This window comes from Pinus tabuliformis, chromosome 6 (genome assembly GCF_031772625.1).
Source record: "Pinus tabuliformis cultivar Carrire ecotype Pingquan chromosome 6, CPIR1, whole genome shotgun sequence".
Classification (NCBI taxonomy): Eukaryota; Viridiplantae; Streptophyta; class Pinopsida; order Pinales; family Pinaceae; genus Pinus; species Pinus tabuliformis.
In genome coordinates, this window is record NC_142292.1 from 537694751 (window position 1) to 537718180 (window position 23430).

At 35.3% G+C, this 23430-nt stretch overlaps 1 long non-coding RNA gene across 1 annotated transcript; it reads left to right on the plus strand.

The window, feature by feature from the left end:
• The first annotated feature begins 9654 nt into the window (after nt 1-9654).
• Nucleotides 9655-15138, plus strand: LOC149259655 (uncharacterized). The gene is made up of 2 exons (XR_016257766.1): nt 9655-10353; nt 14760-15138. It is a non-coding gene; the product is annotated as an uncharacterized LOC149259655 (long non-coding RNA).
• Nucleotides 15139-23430: the final 8292 nt, after the last annotated feature.

The window sequence follows — 23430 nt, forward strand, 5'->3', positions numbered from 1 at the left end:
AGGTAATATGTTCCGTTTCCAATTAAGAATGTGTGTTTTTATACTAATGCACAGGTGACAGCAAGAAAAGCTGTGAGAGAAGAACAAATGTGTTCTTGAAGACAGAGTAAGGAGAATACTCTAAAAGAAGAAGTGGCAGTGAACCTGAAGAATCCAACAAGAGATTAGACAGAGAGGATAGCTTAAGTGTTCTCAAGAGAGAGTGAGAGATTGCGGAAGCCTAGAAGGAGCAAAGGTGTTGCTCAAGAAAAAGAGGTTCCAGATAGAGGACCGTGCTTACCAAAAAACTGAGTGAGGAGAGCTTAGTGAGGTAAGATTGCAGCAAGGAGGACTAGTTGTTGCAGAGGCTTGTTCCAAAGGAGCTCATGAAGAAAGAAGAGAAGAAGATGACTACTGATAGTCATAGCAGAGGTTCAGAGAGAAACCACAACAGAGGAAATAAGAAAGAGGATGCCAAAGCAAATGGCAAGAGGACGAGTCAAGAAGAAATTGACAAAGAGGTTGCTGAGTTAAAAGAACAACTCAATGCATTAAGGAGAATGCTTGAGGAAAGCCAGAGACTAGGTTGGGTCTTAAGGAAGAAGCCAGTGGAATGGCATGAGATGTAGAGAAGGCTACAACAAAAGCAAGTGAAGCAGTTGAAGGAAAAGCTAAAGGAAGTTGAGTTAGAAATGGAAGAATCCATTTGTGAACCAGAACAAGGAGAAATTCTAGGAGAAAGTGAAGATGAAGACTGAAACTTCAATTGAGACCAAAAGGTCTGATGATTTTAAATCTAACAATTTGTGTATGATTGCAGGTGAAATAGGTGGAGGACAATTTGCTGATATTTTCATGAAGAAGTAAGACGACCAACAGAATTTAAATACTGTTTCGGGAAAATATGAGATAGATAGATCTCATATACAGCTGGAGAAAGATATCAAGCAACCAAGTGAAGGGCTTGAGGAGATTGAAGAAGAGACTATCAAAGAATTTCTTACTCATATGAATGATTTAGAACAACAAGGAGATATGATGGTTGAACCATCAAGTGAGACCATAGGGTCTTATATTTTTAAAACTAATAGTTTGTGTATGATGGCAGATATTGCAGGAGAAAAGCAGCCATTTGAAGATATCTTCAGAGAAGATAAACATCAAGGGACTAAAGGCAAACTTGAGGAAGAGACAATGTTAGCTGAAAACATAGTAAAGGATCATCAATTCACTATGATGATAGTCATAGTGGAGATAGCCATGGAAACTGTTGAGACAGATAGTAGGGAAGAAGGACATCTATTGAAAGATGTTAAGAAGGAGGAAACCTTATGCAAAGGATTTAACCTTGGGAAAAGGAACACTAACAAAAGAGTGTTTTGAAGAGGATGGACAGTCTTTTGAAGATGTCAAAAGTCTAGAGGAGTACTCTAGGAGAACAGAGTATGATGAAGAAGACCTCTTGAATGAGGGAAGTAGTGATTTGCTACAACAAAAAGACCTTGAGAGTACAAGGGTCAAAGGAAGACAATATTTTAATACTGTAACATAGCATGTGAAGGATGAAGCTAGAAGAAGAGAGCATTGTGATGAAGTGCTTGCTAAGTGTGAAGAGGAGATTAAACTGCTGGAGAAACTGATGAGAGAACCTGACAGTAGAACAGAAGCTGCAGTTATAGTTTCTGAAGAAGAAGATGTGTCTCAAGTAGCCATGGAGACAGGAAGATGCAATAATTTGTTTGCAGGTTCATTAAAAAGCATGAATGAGTATGAGTATGTGATCAAAGAGATTGAGCAGAGATTGTTTGAAGATGGTAAAGAGGCAGTAGGAATCAAACAATTTCAAAGTGAAGATAACCAGCAGTAGGTTAAAGAAGGAGAAGTTCACTACTGTGAACCCAAGCAGGAAGACATCATTAGAACAGATGGTGTGAAAGAGAGACTAATGGACAGTCTCATGAATTCTACTGAGAATTCGAATCAACATACTGATGTGTTGACAGAGGAGAAGGAGAAAACAGAGCAGCAAACTAAATTGTTGCCAAAGGGAAATAAGGCACAACAACCTTATGTTTTTAATTTTAACAAGTGTTTTGAGTGTGCAGGTTTTGTTGCAAATGCTGGAGGAGATTTGGCACAAGTGAATAGCCAAATAAAAGTGAAAGAAGAGAATTCTGTGGAAGAATTCAATCCATGAAGTAGAGAAGTTAAATTGTTGGAAAGAATGCTAAACAATCATGATTTAATCATGAAAGAGGGTAAGGAAGATAGGGAGGCAACAAAAATGGCAACAAGTAAAGCAAGAGTCAGTAAAGCAAACTAAGCAAAAGTGGAGGGAAAGTCTACATCAATGTATATAATGGCAGCAAGCAAAGCCAACATAGAAGACAACAACAACAACCTGGAAAAAAGAAATATGAAGCAGAAGATGGACCAGCCCAAAGATATGTTGGACATAGAAATTGAAGAAATATGACAATAGATGATGAAGCAGTCCAGATGGAGGAAAATGGTAGCAACAGGAAGTAAGATCAGTCAGAAGTTGAACCTAATTGATAGGAAGAATAAAATGGAGCAAAAGACAGCAGAAGTGCAGCAGCAACAAAGGAACAAAGCATATGGAAAGTTACAGAACAAAGTATGGGATCCAGGAAGACAAAGATAAAAAGACACATGATCAGGAGATCATGAATATTTTCTACTTTGGGAGCCTGATGCAGGAGCATTCAGCCCAAGGAAAATCGTTGTAAATGGTAGACATAGGGGGTCATGCATTTTAGGAAATAGTTTTCCTAAGTATCAAGTCAATGCAATATTTAGGCTTTTAAGTGTGATTTAATTAGATAATGGGAGAATATGTAAATGCTCTCAAAATAAATAAATGAGAACATGAGTGCTAGAAGTCAATTCCAACTCTTAAACAGTTCCATGATTCTAGGAACAAGAGAGAGCTTTTAGGCCTTAAATGGGAAGTTGATAAGAAGACTTTTCTATTTTAAAAAAGAGGAAAAGATGGAATGGATAAAGTCTCAAGGAGACTTATCTGCCACATATGCATGCATGTAGAGCTTTAGGGCTTTTGTTAAAGGATGGATCAAGTCCTTCATAGTAATCCAATCCAAAGTTTCCATATAAATATATGTAAGCCTACGGGCAGAGAGAAGAGGCCACGAATAGTAGAAATCAGGCCTGTGTGAGACGAGAAGTCTTGGATGTAATCTATGCTTTTATATTAATATATGCAAGATTGGTTCCTATTTGTGTCAATATACTTAAGAAGTATTTCATGTGTGATTTACAGTGAATTCGTAGGCTCTGTACAGGTACAGAAAGAATTCTGAAGGACGCAGGGGGAGAGCACGATTCAGAAGAATCGAAATGGATCATTGAATCCATTTGAGCTCTGCAAGAAGGATAGAGATCAAAGGAGTGTGAGGAGTTTAAGCTCAGAAGGAAGAGCGAGCTGCAAATGAGCAGAAGGCCGGAACTTTGTGAAAACCCAAAAACCACAGGAACCATTGGAAATGGCGGAGAATTTCCAAGAAAAAGGAATTGCAAAGAAGTGTAAGTGATGCACAACAGCCGTCAGATCTCATAGATCAATGGCTGAGAATCAATCGCATCGATGGGAGTCTTTTTTAAGTTATCAGAATGAGCCTTGGAGATTTGCAAAGAGCGAGTAGTGATTAATCGTGGACCGTTGGATCGTGGCCAGATCAACGGTCATGATTAAATCGCATATCGACGATCGGAGGTGTAAAGGTTAGCAGTGGTGTTTAGCGGAGTTGCGATATCGCTGATATGATATATTGGCGATCGATGTCGGGGTTATCGGAGAGCGCGAAGGCAACGTAGAGGAGGCGGACCCGACAAGGATATGAACATGAATATATAGAATTTGAAATCCGACGTATGTGGTTCGGAGTGGGAATTCCTTTGTATTATCGAATGGTTAATATTTCCGATAATTATATGGGGGCTTTTAACACAAAATCATGTGTTATCGCTCCGATAGTAGGAGATCGGAGTCGGAGAAGGGGGATAGTTCATATGTGTATGACCGTTGGAGATAGCTGATAGCGATTGCGATGAGGAAAACCATATAAAGGAGGAAGAGGTGTATTGCGTGGAATTCCTTTGTATAAGGATTACACCAGGAGATTAGCGTCGATAGTGTTTTGCATATATATATATATATATATATATATGTAACCAAAACATATGAAGGAGTATGGTCATATATATATATATATATATATATATGTAACCAAAACATATGAAGGAGTATGATCATATATATATATATATATATATATATGGATTGTGGTTGTGAAGGGTTTTGATTGCGATAGGAAGGTTCAGGCGGGGTGATTGAGTTCCTATGTACAGGAACTGATAAAGGGGCCTTGACCATTTATGGTCTGAAGATTTAACTCCATTGAAGAGTTAAATACCTGGGACAATTGTGGATGCATTTGATAAATGCATACTGTGGGTATGTGCGGGTGTTTACCCTACACCAGTATGAAACTAACATTTAATCAAGAGAACCAAACCCTCTATATACCTCAATGTTGGCAGTAGTGATTGGTGAAATCCTCTATCATGAACCTAGTAAAAATGTACCATCACTCAAAAAAAATCTCGATTTGACATGTTAAGATTTTTCGATCTTATTTTAATGCTTAGAGTGTGATATTGATGATGAGGATCCTGATATAGGCAATAATTTTGATGATATGTAATACTAGTTTTTTGTTGTAGCATGATTTTTATGGACTCTAGACGCCATTTAGAGCCTCTTTGTTGATGCAGTTTTGGTTTAGAGATGGATTCTACTAGGCGCTGTTTTTGTTATATGCACTAGCTATATGATTAAATTTGTATCATCATCATGCAACATTATAAATGTTTTAGCACCTAAATTCTAAAGTGATTTGAATATTTGTCTAGAATCTATTTTTGTGTGTGTAATAATTCACTAATTTGTTATATATATATATATATATATATATATATATATATATATATATATATATATATATATATATATATATATATATATATATATAAGATGTTCTCCATGTCTTGTTTCTAAGGTTGTCATGTCTCATGTATAGACTTGTATTTCTGTATCCTCCATCTCCCATGTCATCGCGTCAAATGACTTAGGATATAAAAGATCTTTCCTAATTTTTTCCATGCAATTACCTTTAATAACTTCAATTCCTTGACATAAACGTTGCAAACCACATATATTGAGTGTTTCCATATTGGAAGTTTGAATAGAAACAATATTACACTTGTTAGAGTGTTGGGTTTATTATACCAAAAATGTAAAAGAACCACATGTGAGTATCAAAAGACTCCCTACATAATTTGCATAGCCCATGAACTTAGCTATGTAATGATATCTTTGATCAACTATATGGTTGACTTTAATCCTTCATAAATAAATTAGGCTTTTCTCATGATTTTATATTTTATATTTTTTTAATGTAAAACTTTCCATCTCCTAGAAGAAATGAAAATTACATGGAAAAAGTGTGTTGTCCCTTTTATTTTCTAATTCCAACAGATATTGAGAATCTAACTAATTTGGATTCTATTTTATTCATATTAAAAAATAGATTACATTTTCTTAAAAAATATTTGATGATGAAGAATATGATTAAACAACACCAACACTTTTAAGACATAATTAAATGATTGCAATAAATGACTCACAATCCTAGGGTATACTTATGTAGTGTCATCCTGCAATAATTGGACTCTCGTAACTCAATATAGATGGCTATATTTATAATTTTTCGTGGAGAATCCCATATAAATATAGATGGCTATATTTATAATTTTTCATGGAAAACACCATGTAAAGATAGGGATGTGTTGGACACAACACATTCATGACACACGTTTGACATGAGTTTGACTTGTGTCCTATTCACATGACATGAGTTTGAATCGTGTCAAACATGAGCCCTACTCGTGTCCCAAAATTTGGACACGTGTCCAGTGAGAAAATGGCCTGCAACTTCTTAATATTGACTTTTTGCCTCATTCTCATGCAAATTCTTCACAAGTTTAAATCTTTTAGAGGTTTTGAAGTACAATTAAGGGTGATTAAGCAATGTTAGAAGAGATTGGTCTAGCCCGCTATGTAATTAATGGTAATCTTAAATTCTTAAAGTAAAATTTACTTAAATTTTCATCATTACCATTAATTCGTTTTCATCCTTTTAATTAAATTTTTAACATTACCATAAATTTCGAACCTCATTGGATTTCATAAGGAGAAAGTAAAAATTTAGATTCTAATCAAAATATAACAGACTTAACAATTTTAAGGAATTTAGAATTTGGGGGATTGCAAAGGTTTCATTCTATTATGTCACGCATGAGGGTATGGACTAACATTTAATCAAGAGAACCAAGCCCTCTATATACCTGAATGTTGGCCATAGTGATTATTGAAATCCTCTATCATGACCTTAGTAAAAATGGGCATTGTCTACTGAGGCCACAATTTTTCCAAGAAAGTCATTTTTCGCCATAATCCAGTTTTTCCCCAAAAAATCTAAACATACTAGTGTTTAAATTGTTTTTTTGATGGTGGAAATGGATTTAGCACCATTGAAAACCCCTAGGGCACCCAAAATCTTGAAGCTTGACAACTATAACCCATATTTCCCAAAATTTCTACCAGATTTTTGTCAAAATCTTGCCAAAATTTCCACTATTTTCTGAGCCAAATTGTGGCATTATTAGACTACTCTATAAAAATGTATCATTGCTCAAACAAAATCTCGATTTTACATGTTAAGCTTTTTCTATCTTATTTTAATGCTTAGAGGGTGATATTGATGATGAGGATCCCAATATAGGCAATGATTTTGATGATATGTAGTACTAGTTTTTTGTTGTAACATGATTTTTATTGATTCTAGAGGCCATTCAAAGCCTCTTTGTTGATGCATTCTTGGTTCAAAGATGGATTGTACTATGTGCTATTTTGGTTATATGCACTAGCTATATGATTGGATTTGTACCATTATCATGTAACATTATAAATGTTTTAGTACCTAAATTCTAAAGAGATTTGAATCTTTGTCTATATTTTATTTTTATATATATAATAACTCACTAATTTGTTATATATATATGTCCTCCATGATTTTTTTCCAAGGTTGTCATGTCTCATGTCAGAGACTTGTATTTCTATATCCTCCATCTCCCATGTCACTGTGTGAGATGACTTAGGATAGAGATGATCTTTCCTAAGTTTGTCCATCAATTACCTTTAATAACTTCAATTCATTGACATAATTGTTGCAAACGACATATATCGAGTGTTTCCATGTTGGAAGTTTGCATTGAAACAATATGGCACTTGTTAGAATGCTGGGTTTATTATGCCAATAATGTAAAAGAACCACCTGTGAGTATCAAAGGACTCCGTACATAATTTGCATAGCCCATGAACTTACCTATGCAATGATATCTTTGGTCAACTATATGGTTGATTTTAATCCTACATAGATAAATTAGGCTTTTCTTATGACTTTATATTTTATATTTATTGAATGTAAAGCTTTCCATCTCTTGGAACAAATGAAAATTACATGGCAAAACATATCAAGAATCTAACTACGTTTGGATTCATTTTATTCATATTGAAAATTAAATTACATTTTTTTTAATTATTTGATAAATGCTACAAATGAACTATTTATAATATGTCTTTTAAGAGACTTAAACACATACAAATGAAGAACTAATTGTTTACCAAATCACTCAAGCTAATATTCTTTCATAAAAGATAAATGAAAAAATGATATGAAATAAAAAGCACTAGTTTTATTTATTTATTTATAAAATAAAAAGTAGGTTCTATTTCTTAAAATTTTACACCTATTACAATTTTATTTATTTATTTAGAAAATTAAAAACATGTTTTATTTCTTTGCATTGATATCTATAAAAGAATGTGTTTCTTTCTCCACAAGGTAGAGTATGAACACTTCCATAAATTTTATAGTCAAATCCATGATGAAAGAGTCCCTTGTCCTACAGAAAAAATAATGACTACTAGATTACGTCTATGGAATATTTTTATGAGACACATCCACCTGAATATTTGTATGAAACATATCCACCTAAAGTGACAAATAAAATAATGACTACTAGACTACGTCCATGGAATATTCGTATGAGACACATCCACCTGAATATTTGTATGAAACACATCCACCTGAAGAAATCACTGCTTGGTGACTCAACCATAGAGCCTAATCCCCAAGGGTCTCGAGAGAATTAAACCTCTTACGTATCGGTGGCAAAAGTGCTTTAACAACAAGAACTCAACAAATTAAATTAATCGTTAGAGCTAACCTTTTATATATATATGAAATTAATATAAACTATTTTTATACCTGCTGAAGGCAAGTATATTTTAATAGATTTGGGTCAAAATGCTTTGGCTCTTAATTAATTTGTAAATTTTAGAAACTATTTTCAAAGTTTATTAAAGTTTTGTTAAAATTAAATACTAAACTTATTTTTTTAGAATTGATTTTTCTTTTTAGAATTTTTAAAATTTGAATTTCTAATTTTTTGATTGGTGGATAATTAATTTTATGTGGTTTAAAATCAAATTTTCAGAATAAAAAAAATATTTAAAAAATAAAAAATAAGAAAAACAACCAAGTATTCTCATAAATGAACTTACTAACCATAGAAACTTACCGATTTAAAAAACAAAAGCAGCAAAACTACATATTACTTTGATTTTTTCATGGTTGATTTTCATTATTGAATGGACTTGGTTCAATCATTTTCAATAAACTTACATATATTATATATTTTCACAATTCAATTTTAAATCAATATAAAAAATAAAATATAAGTCAACACTACAATAAACAATATTTTTTTTGTCTTCACAAATTTAATCATAATTTAAAAATAAAAAATAAAAAATAATTTTTAGGAATCCTTTGCACTAACACTCTAGGCCTTTGTGTAACTTTATTTTTTATTTTAATATACTAGATATCATAATTTTTATATTAGATATTTTATTAGATATGAATTTTTTGCTATGCAATTAAGATATCACGAGATACTTCATATCAATTTGATTTTTTTGACATAAAAATTCTACCAAAGATTATTTATTTGACGTTGAATAAGGATGAATATAAATTAAAGTTAAATAAATAGTTTGTTACAATAATTAGTTTTTTAAAAAAATATTTATTTTATTTATATCATATATATATACACACATATTATTTAATATAAAGATATTAGACATTATAATTTGTCTTTTTTATTTGGTCTTTTAAGTTAAAATGGAATAAAATATGCACAAACACATTTCAATAAACTTTTAACTTTTGTTACTTCCTTTATCATATTTAAATGTGTTTCGATTAAATTTGTAAATCTATTTCAACATTTAATAATTATTATTACAATAAGCAGCAATGCTACAAAATTATTTACATATCTATCTCTATTTTGCTTCAAAATGATCTAATCCATTAATTATTTTTGTTACTTCCTTTATTAAATTTATATATTTTTTCTAACATTTAGTAATTACTATTACAATATTACAATAAGCAGGCCGTCACAGCTGCTTCAATCTTAGTGTTCAATTTGGTGCGGCAAGTTATGTTGTTCACAAAAATTATTCGACTTGAAGGACGTGAACTGTACTCAAAATTGAAAGCAAGGTCTTCACATTGCGAATGCACCCAATTTACCATTCAACCAAGGAATGTATTTTTCAAAAAGGATTTTTATTGGTCATTATTCCATGTGCAAATTAATGTTGGGTGACCTACGCTGTCCTTCCTAATAAGAAATTGAATATACCATGCTTATTGCTTGCTATGTTTTGGATACCCTTGGAAGAGCAATGGCCATGTAATGCCCTGTTCGAAGCTCAAATAATCTTCCACCAGTTCTGGCTCTAGCTCTTCTCGGGTCAAGCCCCTGAGCTCAGAGTTCAAGGATTAACATTGCTTCATCTCACACATTATCTGCCCAAATGGCATCTGGCAGGCGGCAAAAGTTGGCATGCTTGGAAGGGATGTGAATGTGATATGACTGATCCGGAACCCACTTCGAAGATCGAGGGCGAGATTTGTCAAGCGTACACAGGGGATCCATTTGGGGATCCGGCAGAATCTATGCGGTCCGAAGGTTCCCTGTTTGTGACATAAACTGCAGGGGAGTTATTTGGAAGCAAGCAGAGATGATAACTCGTTCAAACCTCGCAGAACAATTGCGGGACTATCAGGTTCGATCCCAGCATAAGTGGGCGCCTCTAACTTTATTCTCATCGACGACCCAAATCACATCTGGGTATGTAAGATCCATTTCTCTCAGTTCCGGTTCAATTCAATGAAAACTCATGGATTTTACATGGTGTTTCCGTTTATTAATGCACAGGATTTGTGCCAGTTTTGCAGTAGTCTACCATGCCAAAATATCAAATTTATGCATATGCTTTCCTATTGGGTTGTGTGGTCCGTACAATTTTTAGGGTTGATTCCGGATTGGTTTGATACTAAACGATGTCGGAAATAATTCCCTATTACATTATTGATTGAATTCATCCGTGGGAATCTACACGGAGTGCATTTGTTGGTACTGGACTTTGCTAGATAAGTTATGTTGAGATGAAATGAATGTAACATTATGGATCACCCTTTTCTGTATGAAGCTTTTACTTGTCAAATCTGAAATTTATTCTTGCCCAATGAAAGTCGAGTATGTTCATTGGTGTTTTCCAAGTCACAGTTGCAAATTGGTGGGATCACCTTCTGCACATTCAAATTTCTAGTTTTTTATAGATTTTGAGAAGAATTGAGGGCTTAAATGTATTAGGCACCCACATTCTTACTCTGGCTAAATGGTCCTCACTGAGCCAAAAACTGGTAAAAAGCCCCGTGTCGAAGTCACGGAGGTTGGGAGCTAAGGTGTCATGATAAAATCTGGTTACTTTCATGCCAATAGAGAATAGAACCTTGGTCTCTAGGATGGCAATAGCTACCGTGATGTTGAAGGGTAACAGTTAATATTTGACTAATGAAACAGCCTTGAAGAAACCCCTTTGCTAGTCACATTCCAAACTCGGAAAATTTAACTGAGCAATTGGAATTTTTACCTTCCACCGTAGGTAAGATGCGTCTTTTCCATTTTGTGAGCATCGGTCTCTGTTTTGTTTGTTTTGTGTGAGAGAGATAGAGATTGATTGATTTTATTAAACTGTCCACCAGACTGAATGACTATATGGCACAACAAAGTTTAAACTTTGTGTTAATTTCCAAGAAAATAAAGCAAGAACTTATGATAACTAGAGCCAGTGGTGAAATGGTTGGTCCAAAATTATGGACTTGGCCTCTTCAACTGAGTTTGGTCCCCTTTGCTCTACATCAAGGGCTAGCTGCGTTGTTAACTCTACTCAACCATATGCTCCTTGCGCGCATCATTTTCACGACTGACCTTGCTGTACCTCTCACTAGATCCTCTTGAAATGCTGATTCCCAATTTCGGATTTGCAATTTTGACCCCTCCCTAATTTGTGAGTGTGTTGCACAGTGTAGGGGAAAGTGCTCTTTAGTTTCTACCAATGTTTTTGGAGCCAAACTGGAAACAGCAAAATCAGTTGGTCAGAAATGGCCTCCCGAGACTGGAAATGGATGGTTCTGTATGGAACCGGTCATTCCAGTTTGAGCCCACTGGTTCTGTACCGGCCAAGGATGGCCCACTAAAACCCCCTCAAGATCGAAGAAAGATAAAAATAAATGAATGAAAAACTGAAACCCTAACCCTAATCCTAAATCCCTCTCCTTTCTATTTAATGACGTCCCCCAACATTTGTCTCACGCCCTTCGCTTGATAGATTGTGAGGTTGGGAAGAATTTGGCGACTAATAATTCAGCATCATTCTTGTGCTGAGTTGGAATACTTCTCGGACCCCTTTCGAGTGTTAAATTGGAAAATTTCTTCGGCTGATTCAAGTGTTCATCCTGAGAGTTTCCTGGGCTGTGTTTTGGTGCTGCTATTTTGTTGTTTTGGAACTATTCTTTTTCTGTTTTGGACCTGCTGTTTCACTCATTCAAAGTACATGTTTGGATATTTTTTTGGTGCCGATTTGGAGTCTTGATTGGGAGCTTGTGAAGGTATGCAAAACTGTTTCATATAGCCTTCTGTCTCTCTACAAATGACTTGCTGTTTTTTTCCTTAAAAAAGGAGGAGCAAGGCTTTATTTGCAGATTTGTTTTTGCTGGTAAAGTAATTACCATGGTTAACGAAGACAGAAAAGACTTTGCATGGGACCATTGCCAAGTGTTTGGGGGAAAATGGTATGCAACCATTACCTTCAAGGAAGTCAATGGGGGCAATGCAGGTGGCGTGGGGTGGGGTGCGGGTGTATACAAAGGTGGAAACAATACTTAGCAAATGAGAGAGGGCGAATTATGCCTTGCTTAAAAGCCTCCCCTGAAATAAAAGCTGAGACGCAATGTCTTTTGGATGCCTATCAAGCAGATAGAGCTAAACTTAAACAGACTCAATAAGAGATAGGGAGAGTTCAAGTTTACATGATATTGAAAATCCCATTCTTGAAGAATCCTCCTCTTTTCTTGTCGTTGAACTCTCGTAGAGAAGAGGTTTCTTCTAGCACATCCAATCCTAAGAGTACTAAGTTTGACTAATTATTTGTACCTTGCACCACCCATTGGGCTCATCCCACTATTGATAGTAATGGAACAAGATGGAAAAGGAAGCTGCTTGGGACTGCATGGCTAGATGATGGTATGAATCAGACAAACCTTTCATTTCTTTCAGCTCTCCATATTATGAACCTATTAGATGCTATAGCTTCATGTGGTTTGAGTTTCAAATGCCATGGTTTTCATGATATCAAGGGACCACTTTTACAGAAAGAGGTTCAAATAATAGATGAATACCTCGTGGAATTCAACTAGTCATGGAGTAAAATAGGTTGCACCATCTCATCTCATGGATGGATTGGTAGAAGTTCCCACAAATTCATAATTTCCTCATTTCTAGCCCAGTATTTGATCAGATGAAGGATGCACATTTATTGTTTTATCTTTTAGATTAAGTGATTGAGGAGGTCAGGGTACACAATGTTGTATAGATCACCATAGACAATGCCTCCAACTATGTTTTGGCAAGAAAGATGGTGGAAAGCATTCAACAAACACTCCACCATTTGGTGGGCTCCATGTGCAATCACTTTTTGGACCTCATATTTGAGGACATTTGCAAAATTGAGTGGATGAAGAGGCTTGTGGAACAAGTGAAAACCATAGCAAGAGACATCCTACAACAACACATGTATCTTGAACCTTATGGGGAAGAACATTAAGGGCAATTGCAAAGAGTTTGTTTAGCAGCCATCACATGAAATGCAACAAGCTTTCTTATGTTGCAATCTATCCTTGACCAAAGAGGCAACTTATGGAAGATGTTTTCTTTTAACGAGTGGAATGCATCTTGGCAGACGAAAAATCCTGAAGGAAATGAAATTTTGGATTTTTTTTTTTAAAAGGGGCAAAAGAGATAGTAAAATTCAATGAGCCTTTTGTGAAAGTGCTGTGAATGGTGGATGGTGTTAAACCTGCCATGAGATATGAGGCCATAGATCATGCCAAAGAGGCAATAAAGGCAACATACAATGATAAGAGGCAGAAGTATCTTCGTCTTTGGAAAATCATTGATGATAGATGGATTCTGGAACATGTAGCTCCATCGAACTTTACATGCAACTAACTATTCCTTGAACCCAAGGTACCATTTAAAAAAAAAAGAGTTTGAACCGGATGGGGAGGTATTTTAAGGATTGTACAAATGCATTGAGTGCATGGTCCCAATGTAAAGATACAAGACGAGCTATACAATAAGATTCTAATTTCAATGATAGTATTGGTACCGTAGAAACCAGTGCTATCACGACTGAACCTGTGCTGTCATGATACTGCTACATTTAGTTCGGTTGTGATCATGATACTAAATGTACCTATGTTTATGATCATCTGAAAATGATCTGCATCCTTTGGAGTAAATAGAGTTTATAAAACTTGCCAAAAGTTCCATATATTGTTTGGATTATATATTTATCAAAATGGTAGTGAGGATCCCATCTTCCTGTTCATGCCCCGTCCACTGAAACTTAAAAGGTCTATGCATTAGGTTTACATTATTCTATATACAGGCACTCTTAGGCAGATGGCCTGGATGCACATCTTTTGTCAAACTTTCTTTTTTAAAATTTTGTTTCAAGAAAAATCTTGAGAAAGAATTTGACATTGTATATATATTTAGAGTATTTTGCTTCAAATTTGAAAACTAATTGTTAGTGACTATCCTGAAGATATGCTAGCTCCATATGACAGTATTTGCCATTTGGTTATTGCATTTATTTAGGACGTTGTAATGGTTCAAGTCAAATTGAACATATTTCCCATCTTATGTTATCCCCTCAAGAAGATTAAAATTGGTGGAAAAAGAGCATATTTCATATCTGGAATAGTTGGGGTGGATCTGATGAAACGAATGCAGAAAAAGAACACGTCTCTGATGTTTTTGTGTAGTTGCAATCTGTCTGTTAGTCTGTAAAATAACAATGCAATTCAATGTTAATGTATCTTTATTATATATGGCAGTCATATGATATAGAAACTATGTTGGAACTGAACCTCGAATCTTAAATATATATTTGTTGCATATGGATGCAGGAGCGATGCTGCCAAAGCTGGCCTATGGGCGTTGCTCTTTCTTGCATTATTAATATTTTCATTTATTGCCCTATACTTGAGATACACATGGCTAGGCTTTACTTTTGTATGTCTTGCAATTCTTTTACCTATATGCCTAAAAATTGTCAGACAAACTAAGCTGGCAAGGAAAAGGCGGCGGCGAATGCTGCTGCCTTTGTCTATGTGAACTGTGTACGTCAATGCTGATAAACTTTGGGTCATTACAGAGGATCTACAGCTAATATGTCTGCAAAAAATGTAATGTGGGATAGAACATCCCATGCTGGCTAACAGGTTAGTCTATGTACGGAGACATAAACAACTAATAATGAGTATTTCTTGCATAGCTTCCACCTCAGTTTTTCTTGTTACACTTTGAAATTTCTCATATACCATTTGTTCATGTATGTTTTTTCTTTGAGCTAGAACTTGCAGAATTTCACTATGCATTGGACAGTTTTAAAATTCAAGGGACTTGGCTGTTATCTAGATCCTGGTTCACTATGGGCTTTGTAATTTGTTTGGCCTACCATTTCAAATTGTGTTTCCTGGTTCAACCACATTCAAATTCTTTCCTGATAATTTTTCCCCTACCAAAGGAGATCGATTGTGTCAATGTATAATGAGGTATAAAAAATGCCTAAAATTATTCATGCTGTGAAATACGAGTATAGAAGTTTTGAGGTTTTAACCTTCAATTTCAGGATTTTGTATGCTTCAAAGGAACAAATTTCTGTACCCCATTCTCGTATAAGCTTTGACTCTTCAAAGAGGTGTAATACACTCTCCCTTTATATGCACGTTAATGTGATAATGGTTGAGAACTTTTGGCATTCCTAAATCACATTTCTTGAATAATTTGCTTTCTCAGAAGTTTCGGGCTTTTGGTGGATCTACAATATGTTTGTTCATAACTTTTATGCATAAAATGAAGGAATTCAAACAATAGAATCTTGAAATTGATAAAGGCCATAACAAATATTCAGTTTATGAAAACATGGATAATTTTCCAATTAGTTCCAATTGATAAGCATAAGGCAAAAGATTCAGCCTTGATGCACATTTTTAAGAAGATTAGGTAATTTTTATTACTAAATTTACTGATTTAGGCCTCTATAACTTGACGAACATACTAAAACAGCTGAGGGAGAAGGATACATGGTTTCCTGTCCTTTTTCTTAAGATACTTTAGAAACAAAAATTAGATTACAAAAGATGTAACTATAGTCTGTAAAACATGATTTCAGAGCAGAGTAACTGTGTCGTTGTTGTCCAGACTCCAGAATACTTGAAACAGAGGTTTGACAGAGATGATAAAACCAAAAGCAGGACCTGCTGACCAAAAGGGGAGCAAGGATCAGATTTTTCAGAGTCAGCCACCGAACTTAACCTTGGGGGTTGGAATTATGTCCTTCCTGATCTCCTTTTTTGATGCTGAATATTTGTTTCATATAAGCTTCGTTTTATCTTCCCCAGCCAGTATCACACCTCCAAGTACCTCAGACTTGGTATTATCTCCAAAACCCCCCTATAAGGGGATCAATCTCTTCAACCACTGCTTGTAATATTCAGGGACCAGAATGTTCTGCTGAGTCTGTTTTCTTCAGTTTTTGTATCAAAATAGTATATTCTCAATCCTATTCGGTCTATGATCTCAACATTCTTGCCTAAATAGTCCTTTAGAATGCCATGAGAATGATTCATTATTTCAATTGTATAAGCATTAGAAAGGCACTGGTAAAAATATATTTACTCAGGTTAAAGACACTCGCTTAAATGCCACCGGTTCAAATTTCTGTGGATTAACCAACAATTTTTTTTATCATTACTGATAATGACAAAAAGAAAACAAACATCTAATTCTGCTAACCTCCGTAAGCATGAAAAAATTACTAATGTCATACACCATAAATGCTCAATATTGGAAAAAATTTACTGATGTCACACCATAAATGCTCGATATTGGAGACAGCCACTTCTTGATATTTGGTCTTTATGTATTGTTGAGGTGTTCTATCTACCGTGATCGACTTTTCCTTCATGTGATTTCCAGACTTGGCATCATGGACTCTAGGTTTAGATGTGGCAGATTTTGTTTGTTGTTTGCATCGGGATTCTTCATACTTCATACGCATGTACGAGCAAGAAAGAGAGTTAAAAAGTTCATATAATAATGCTTCTCTACTCAACGGATCGTGAGAATATGATGTTCAAGTTATGTACCATTAGGGAAAGCTATATGCCCAAAGTTGCAAGCCTCTCAATATAAATATAAATGCCATGTGCTTATAAATGCACTATCAAGTGACTACCTTGCTTAGTATGACTCAACATAAATATAAATGCCATGTGCTTATAAATGCACTATCAATTGACTACCTTGCTTAGTATGACTCAACATCCCTCTTTATGACTCTAAGCAAAGTATAACAAACTTTGGTGTCTGGAGGCCGAGGCCTATAATTAGAGCATGTAATGGAAGGTAGGGTACGGCATTCATAAAATTTCACATTATCTTTAATGTGGTGAGTTTGGATATTTAAGTGCACATGTAAACACCTTTGAATTTATTTGATCATGTTCAAATGCAAATGATAATTACTAGTTTTTACTAGCTGGGCCCCAATCATTATTGAGCCACATCCACATTGCATCCCAATTTAGAACACTGTCTTAGGGCATTTCATACTATGCCAAATGTTGGTGGAGTGTATATGCAACAAGCATACTAATTGCATTGATTGATATGGTATCAATATTAAATATCTCATGTATTGTCATGATGTTAATAACTGTACAAAATGCAATAGATAATGGGCAAGAAATGTTTCACAATAGGTAAGTTGTGCAAAGGAATCTTAAAATAAAATTTGGAATGTGAGGCAAATTCAAACAAAAATGCTTACTAGTTGATGCCCAACATGTTTACAAGGTGTCACTATTACTGAATGTAATAAAAACAGTGGTTGGTTGTTTATTGAACAAATTAATATGAAGTAGGTTAATTGTAGTTCATTCCTTGAACATTTCCATGGTTTATAACAATGCTAAGAAAATGTAATTGCATACACGAAACAAAAATAGATAATGTTAATCACGCAATGAACACCAAGGATATTGTGACAAATTAACTTTATCATTGATAAGGTGGGAATAAAATTACAATGGTATATGAAATTGTAACTCACTTGTGTGCATACTAGAAAGTAAAAGCATGACTCAATTACAATATATATATATATATATATATATATATATATATTACAAAGGGGACATGTAAGGAGCGAAAACTCAAATGTGGAAATATTAAGTGAAAAGGTAACATGTGTTGAAAAATTTGCCAAACATGTTATTGCCACATTATACTAGATTTTGTTGTTATTGCATTGCCTTATTGGGTTGTTGGATGAAATGAAGGTCCTAAAATGTTAGTTGCTTGTTGTATGGGCACCTTGTTCAAGGTTAGCATGTTGTTCAAAAATGGTGCTCAACTCTTTCAACCTTGAAAGGTCGATTCATCCTTGAATCATCACTTGACACTATCTAGCTTTGAGATGTCTAGGTGTTGGGAAAGTTGTATATAATGCACAAGTGGTAGTGAGTGACCCATTGAAAGATGGTTGTTGGGGAAAACAATGTTGTCAATGACACAATGTGCAACAAACTTGTTACAAATTGTGGAAGCTAATCGACTCTATAGGGATACATTTTCCTTTCAATTACTTATTAGTCTTTGCGGATTGGACACAATGGGGACTTGGGCTCAAGGCATTAGTGACCCATTTGTAAAGAGTGGAATTCTTGGTTGCGAGAACTGCCTAATGCATTGAAGTGATGTATACTTCATTGCTGTGATTATGAGCATATTTGTCTCAAGTTTCTAATGAGAACACACGATTTTTATCTTGCATTTGGGGAGTTACTTCTTGATGCTAAATATGCATCAATTGAGGTTGTTATGCTTTGACAATACCTTCTCTTGCGACTTGGCTTAGTGAAGGGCCAAAATGGAATCCAAAGCTAGAATTGTCACTAAGGAATACATGTAAGTGATGTTGACCTAGTTGACACCTTGGTTTTGTTATCACCCTGTAATTACCTCTAGGCTGAAAGACGTATCACATGGGTAACCACAAACCACTTGCGGTATTAGAAACTAGCCCTTCCAACTCCAAAGAGGGCTCTCTCTTTCAACTCAGTCACAAAAGACTAGTTTCAATGAAAAATAGTGGCTAGATCTTGAGCAAAGGATGAGTTTTTTAATTAAAGTTATGTTGGTAGGGTTTCGAAAGGAGTACCATTGGGAAATGGAGTCAAACTTTGAGTGCTTATGATCAAACCAGTGACTGGTAAATCTGTTTAGAAAGCAGAGGCGAGATTAATAGTGCTTATTAGTGAAAAAGATGATTATTAAGGTGTATGGGAAGAATAAGACCAACAATCCATTATACCAAAGGCATCTAACAAAGGATAAATATTTGATATAACTTTAGCATAAAAGAATGAAATGAGGATTATTATGAACAAAACATTTATCTTGGAAAGAATTTTGAACATATAATCATAACAAAATGGAATAATACTTAAACTGCATGCATTGGAGCACCTTACAATGGATGATTTCCAAACAATACAATTCAAACATTCAGAAGATTTTAGAGATAATATGGTAAACAAAGAAATAATGTGCATTCACATAAGAAAAGGGACATACATCAAAGCACCATGTATTCAAATCTTTGGTAAAAGCAGATTTGTACTTCTGCAACTAGGTTTGTATAAATATTCTAAAAAAAGAACTACAGAAAATGCCAATGGTCTTCTCTCCAAATACAACTACCAGCAAGAACCCCTTTGACATGTCTTTACCTCCTCAAATACAATAAGGAATTTGAAATTACCACTTTAAGGTGGTCGAATTCACTGCACAGAAGTATAATAGACTAGAAACAATGTATTTGGAGAAAAACAAAAACCTACCCTATAGAAGCTACCATAATTAGAAACATCATCGATTTTAAAGCTTACAAAAATTCATAAACATCATGTATGGATTCATCAACTAAGCTAACTTATCCATGCTTATCCAACCACTAAAAACACTTTTAGAATGTCCCAAAATAGAAGTTTGTAAAGATAGCCATAACTGATAAACTTGTGCAACAGTGAGAAATAGGTCTCCAACTTGGCATGGTTGCACACTGTACTAGATAAATTTGAGCTAACGGGTACACACTTGAGATGATGTCGTGTTGGTGTAGAACCTTTTGAAATACCCTTCCCAGCTTTGCAGACATCCCAACTGACTGATCCCCACTTGCACATCAGATGTGAAACTCTGAACCTGTATTGCCAGCTCCTACTCCAAACTAATTGTAATGATCAACCAATCATCTCATCCAACCTTATAGCACTTAGCATACTCTCAATCTACCAAAATCTCCACATTTTATCAAAATATGACATTATGTCACTACCTAACAAACCCTTAGTCATATGGATTTAGCCTTCAGCAAAAAGAAACAGAGCATATAACTTCAAAAATGAAAAAAAATGGCAACATGAACAAGATCTCCTTATGCCACCTCAGTTTTGGGTAGCCTCAGCCAAGATGCCAAGGCTGCCTCCTCTTCTTGCTAGATGATGGTTTGGCTTCCTTGGATTGCTTTGTAATCGTGGTCTACTTGCTAGATGACTGCTTGGTTTTCTAGAGTTGTCTTCTAGTTCTAGCCAACTTTTGTTTCATCAGTGTTATCCTTCTTCTCATGATCAAGTTCCTTGTGTAGGAGCTCTTTATTTGTTTGTGTAAAGGTAGAGTCCATTTCAAAACTACCTTGGCTTTATCAACTGTGTCAAGAGATTCCATTACTTCAACATAGAGTTCCTCTTTGTACCTTTCATTCCTTTCTAGCGCCTCATCAACTTGATGTTGGCAGTCCTCAATTTTCTCAAACAATTTCTGATACTCTTTCCATTCATCAAACTCTAGTTTTTTTTGTCGCTGGAAGGGTCTCTTTCATTTGTTCTTCCCTCTTAGCTGCTGATCTTGTCCCAGGTCTCTTGAATGTTCTAGCACATTTACTCTTCCACCTCAATCACTTGCTTTCCTTTGTCTTGGGTTGTATGTTTAGAAGGATTCCTGGATGATTCACCTTCACTATATGTGGCTGCCTCTGTTGCTTTGTGTCTAAGCTCCCTGTTTTCCTTCTATAAATAAGCCACCATGAGATGAGATTTGTCAAGGCTGTCCTGCAACTTTATGATTTTTATATCCTTGTCCTTCATGGGAGCCTCTTGGCTATCTTCTCCAAATTCTTGAACACCTTCCTCTAATTGCTCTAGTTAATCATTATATGGCTCAATTGTCTTCTTAGAGGCCGGTTCCTCAATCATCTTCTTTGTAGCTGACTTGGTTCTTGGTTTGTGGAGAAATTGTGTTTCTTCTTAGTCAGCTTGTGGCACCCTACCTTTCCCTTTGACTGTTCTTCTCTTATCCTTCAATGACTTATCTATCTTTTCAACTTCAGGCCTACTGAGGGAAGGCCTTCTTGAATTTTGGCGCTGTTTGAATGGGCCAGCAAATCTGAGGCTAACAAGAAAGCCTCCCAAGAACTCTTCCTCTTCTCTAATTCATTCAAAACCAACAATTTAATTAGTGTAAAGTGGAACAAATTGGGCAAATGTGATGCAGGAGCATTTGGCTCAGAACTATCATTGTATTTTAGTATACATAGGGGGTCTTGTGTTTTCAAGGAAGTTGGTTTCCTATGTATTAAATTAATGTAATTATTAAGGTTTTGAGTGATTTTAATGAGAGAAACTAGAATAGGGATTAATTAAGTATTGTGAGGCATATTTGTAAATGTTCTCGAACGTTGGAGAACATGAGAGAATTAAGATAGTTGAGAGATTGAGAGATTTGAGAATTAATTATAAATCTTAGATTATGAATTAGTTGATGATTTTGTGGATTAGAGAGGATCCTTAGAGATAATAAGAGATTTTAGGATTTTGTTGAGAAGGTTATGGATCTAAACCAGGAATTGGTTATAGAATCCTTTTATATAAATGCAAGCCTAAAAGGCATGGAAAAAGGTTAGCTAGCTAGGAATTAGTTCGAGAGTTAGATAGGTTTGATTGTAAGCCTACGGGCAGATAGGAAAGGAAGAGGCCACTAATATTGGAAATCAGGCTAGAGAGAAACTCATTATGTAAATGATTGTTTATTAACACAGAGAATTCAATCCCAGAGTTGTGTGATGTGTATAATTAATGGAATGATAGTTGTGTGTGAATTAGAGTGATTTTGCATAGTATGTGTAGCAAGTGGAGTTAAGCAGGATGCAGAGATCAAGTGGAGGGAAGAGTGTGTCGGGTTTACACGTAGACAATGTTGGAGGAAACCTTTAACGTTACAGTAAAGGTATACTATAAGGTTCTTAAACCTTAAGGAGTTACGTAACGGAAGCGTAAAGGGGTGAAGGAATGAAGTAACAGAGCAGAGATCAAGATCAGACTAGTTGAAGATTGGAAGGTGAAAACAACTACACAGGCGAAAACCTGAACAAATGGACTTTTACACAGTGAAAAACAGAAGAGCGTAGCAGCAAAGCGCAGTCGTTGGATCAGACAGATCAACGAACGAGAGTGACAGAGATAGACGACCAAGATTAAGTCGCGTAGAATAAAGTAAATAAGTTGAGCGGCGGAGATTAAGCCACGTGTTAGCATAAGGACGAAGCGGTTTTCGTAAGTGGGAAGTGGTTTCTCGCGTGGCCTCAAAGCCATAAACGGTAATTAAAAAACAGAACCGAGAAAGTTATTGACTGTGACTAAATCTAGTTGAAGTCCGGATAAGTCACAGTCGTCCGTTGGGTGATTGATCAGACAGATATTGCGTGCTAACATGCGCGGAGGTTAATTTGTTGAGATTGCAACAAGATGATGGAGCTTAGTGAAAAGAGTCGCCTTCACTAAGTGGGCCCGCAGGCTATTTTTGGCGCAAGTCTATTTTTAGACTATGTCTATTTTTAGACATATGGATCATGTCTATGTTTATGGATGATTGATCAAGTTGGGAAAATAGATGGACTTCTATTTTTGATGAAAGTGTGAGTGATCACAGTGTGAGTGATCAAGTCTATTTTTAGACTGGCTGTCAAAAATAGAAAAGTCAAATATTATTATCTCACAATAATATTTGGACTATAAACTTAATCTTATTCTCTTGGAGCACTTCAGTTTGAGCTACGGAAGTGGCACATGCAGCTGTCAGAAGGAAATTCGTTTTTCTTATGAGTCAGTTGAGTTGTTGCATGCATGACTTCAGTTAGAACTCAAGTGAGTTGAGTTTAGTGGACTGGAGGTACAGTTGATGGAGTTGTGTTCAGTTTAACTTAGTTAAACTGGTTGTAGTTAGTCTAACTGCAGATAGACTAATGATGAGTTGTTAAACTAATTATTAACTCATAATACAACTAAAGAATACATCAGTTAACTCAGTTGCATGTCAGTGCATGTTCAGTTCAACAGGGACAGGTGGTAGAGAATCAGATTGCTATCAGTTGTGACTATAGTTGTGCACCAGATCTTGCACAATCAAAGGATTGAGTATGCCAATGAGTTTGCTCACGTATTTGGCCCGCATTTT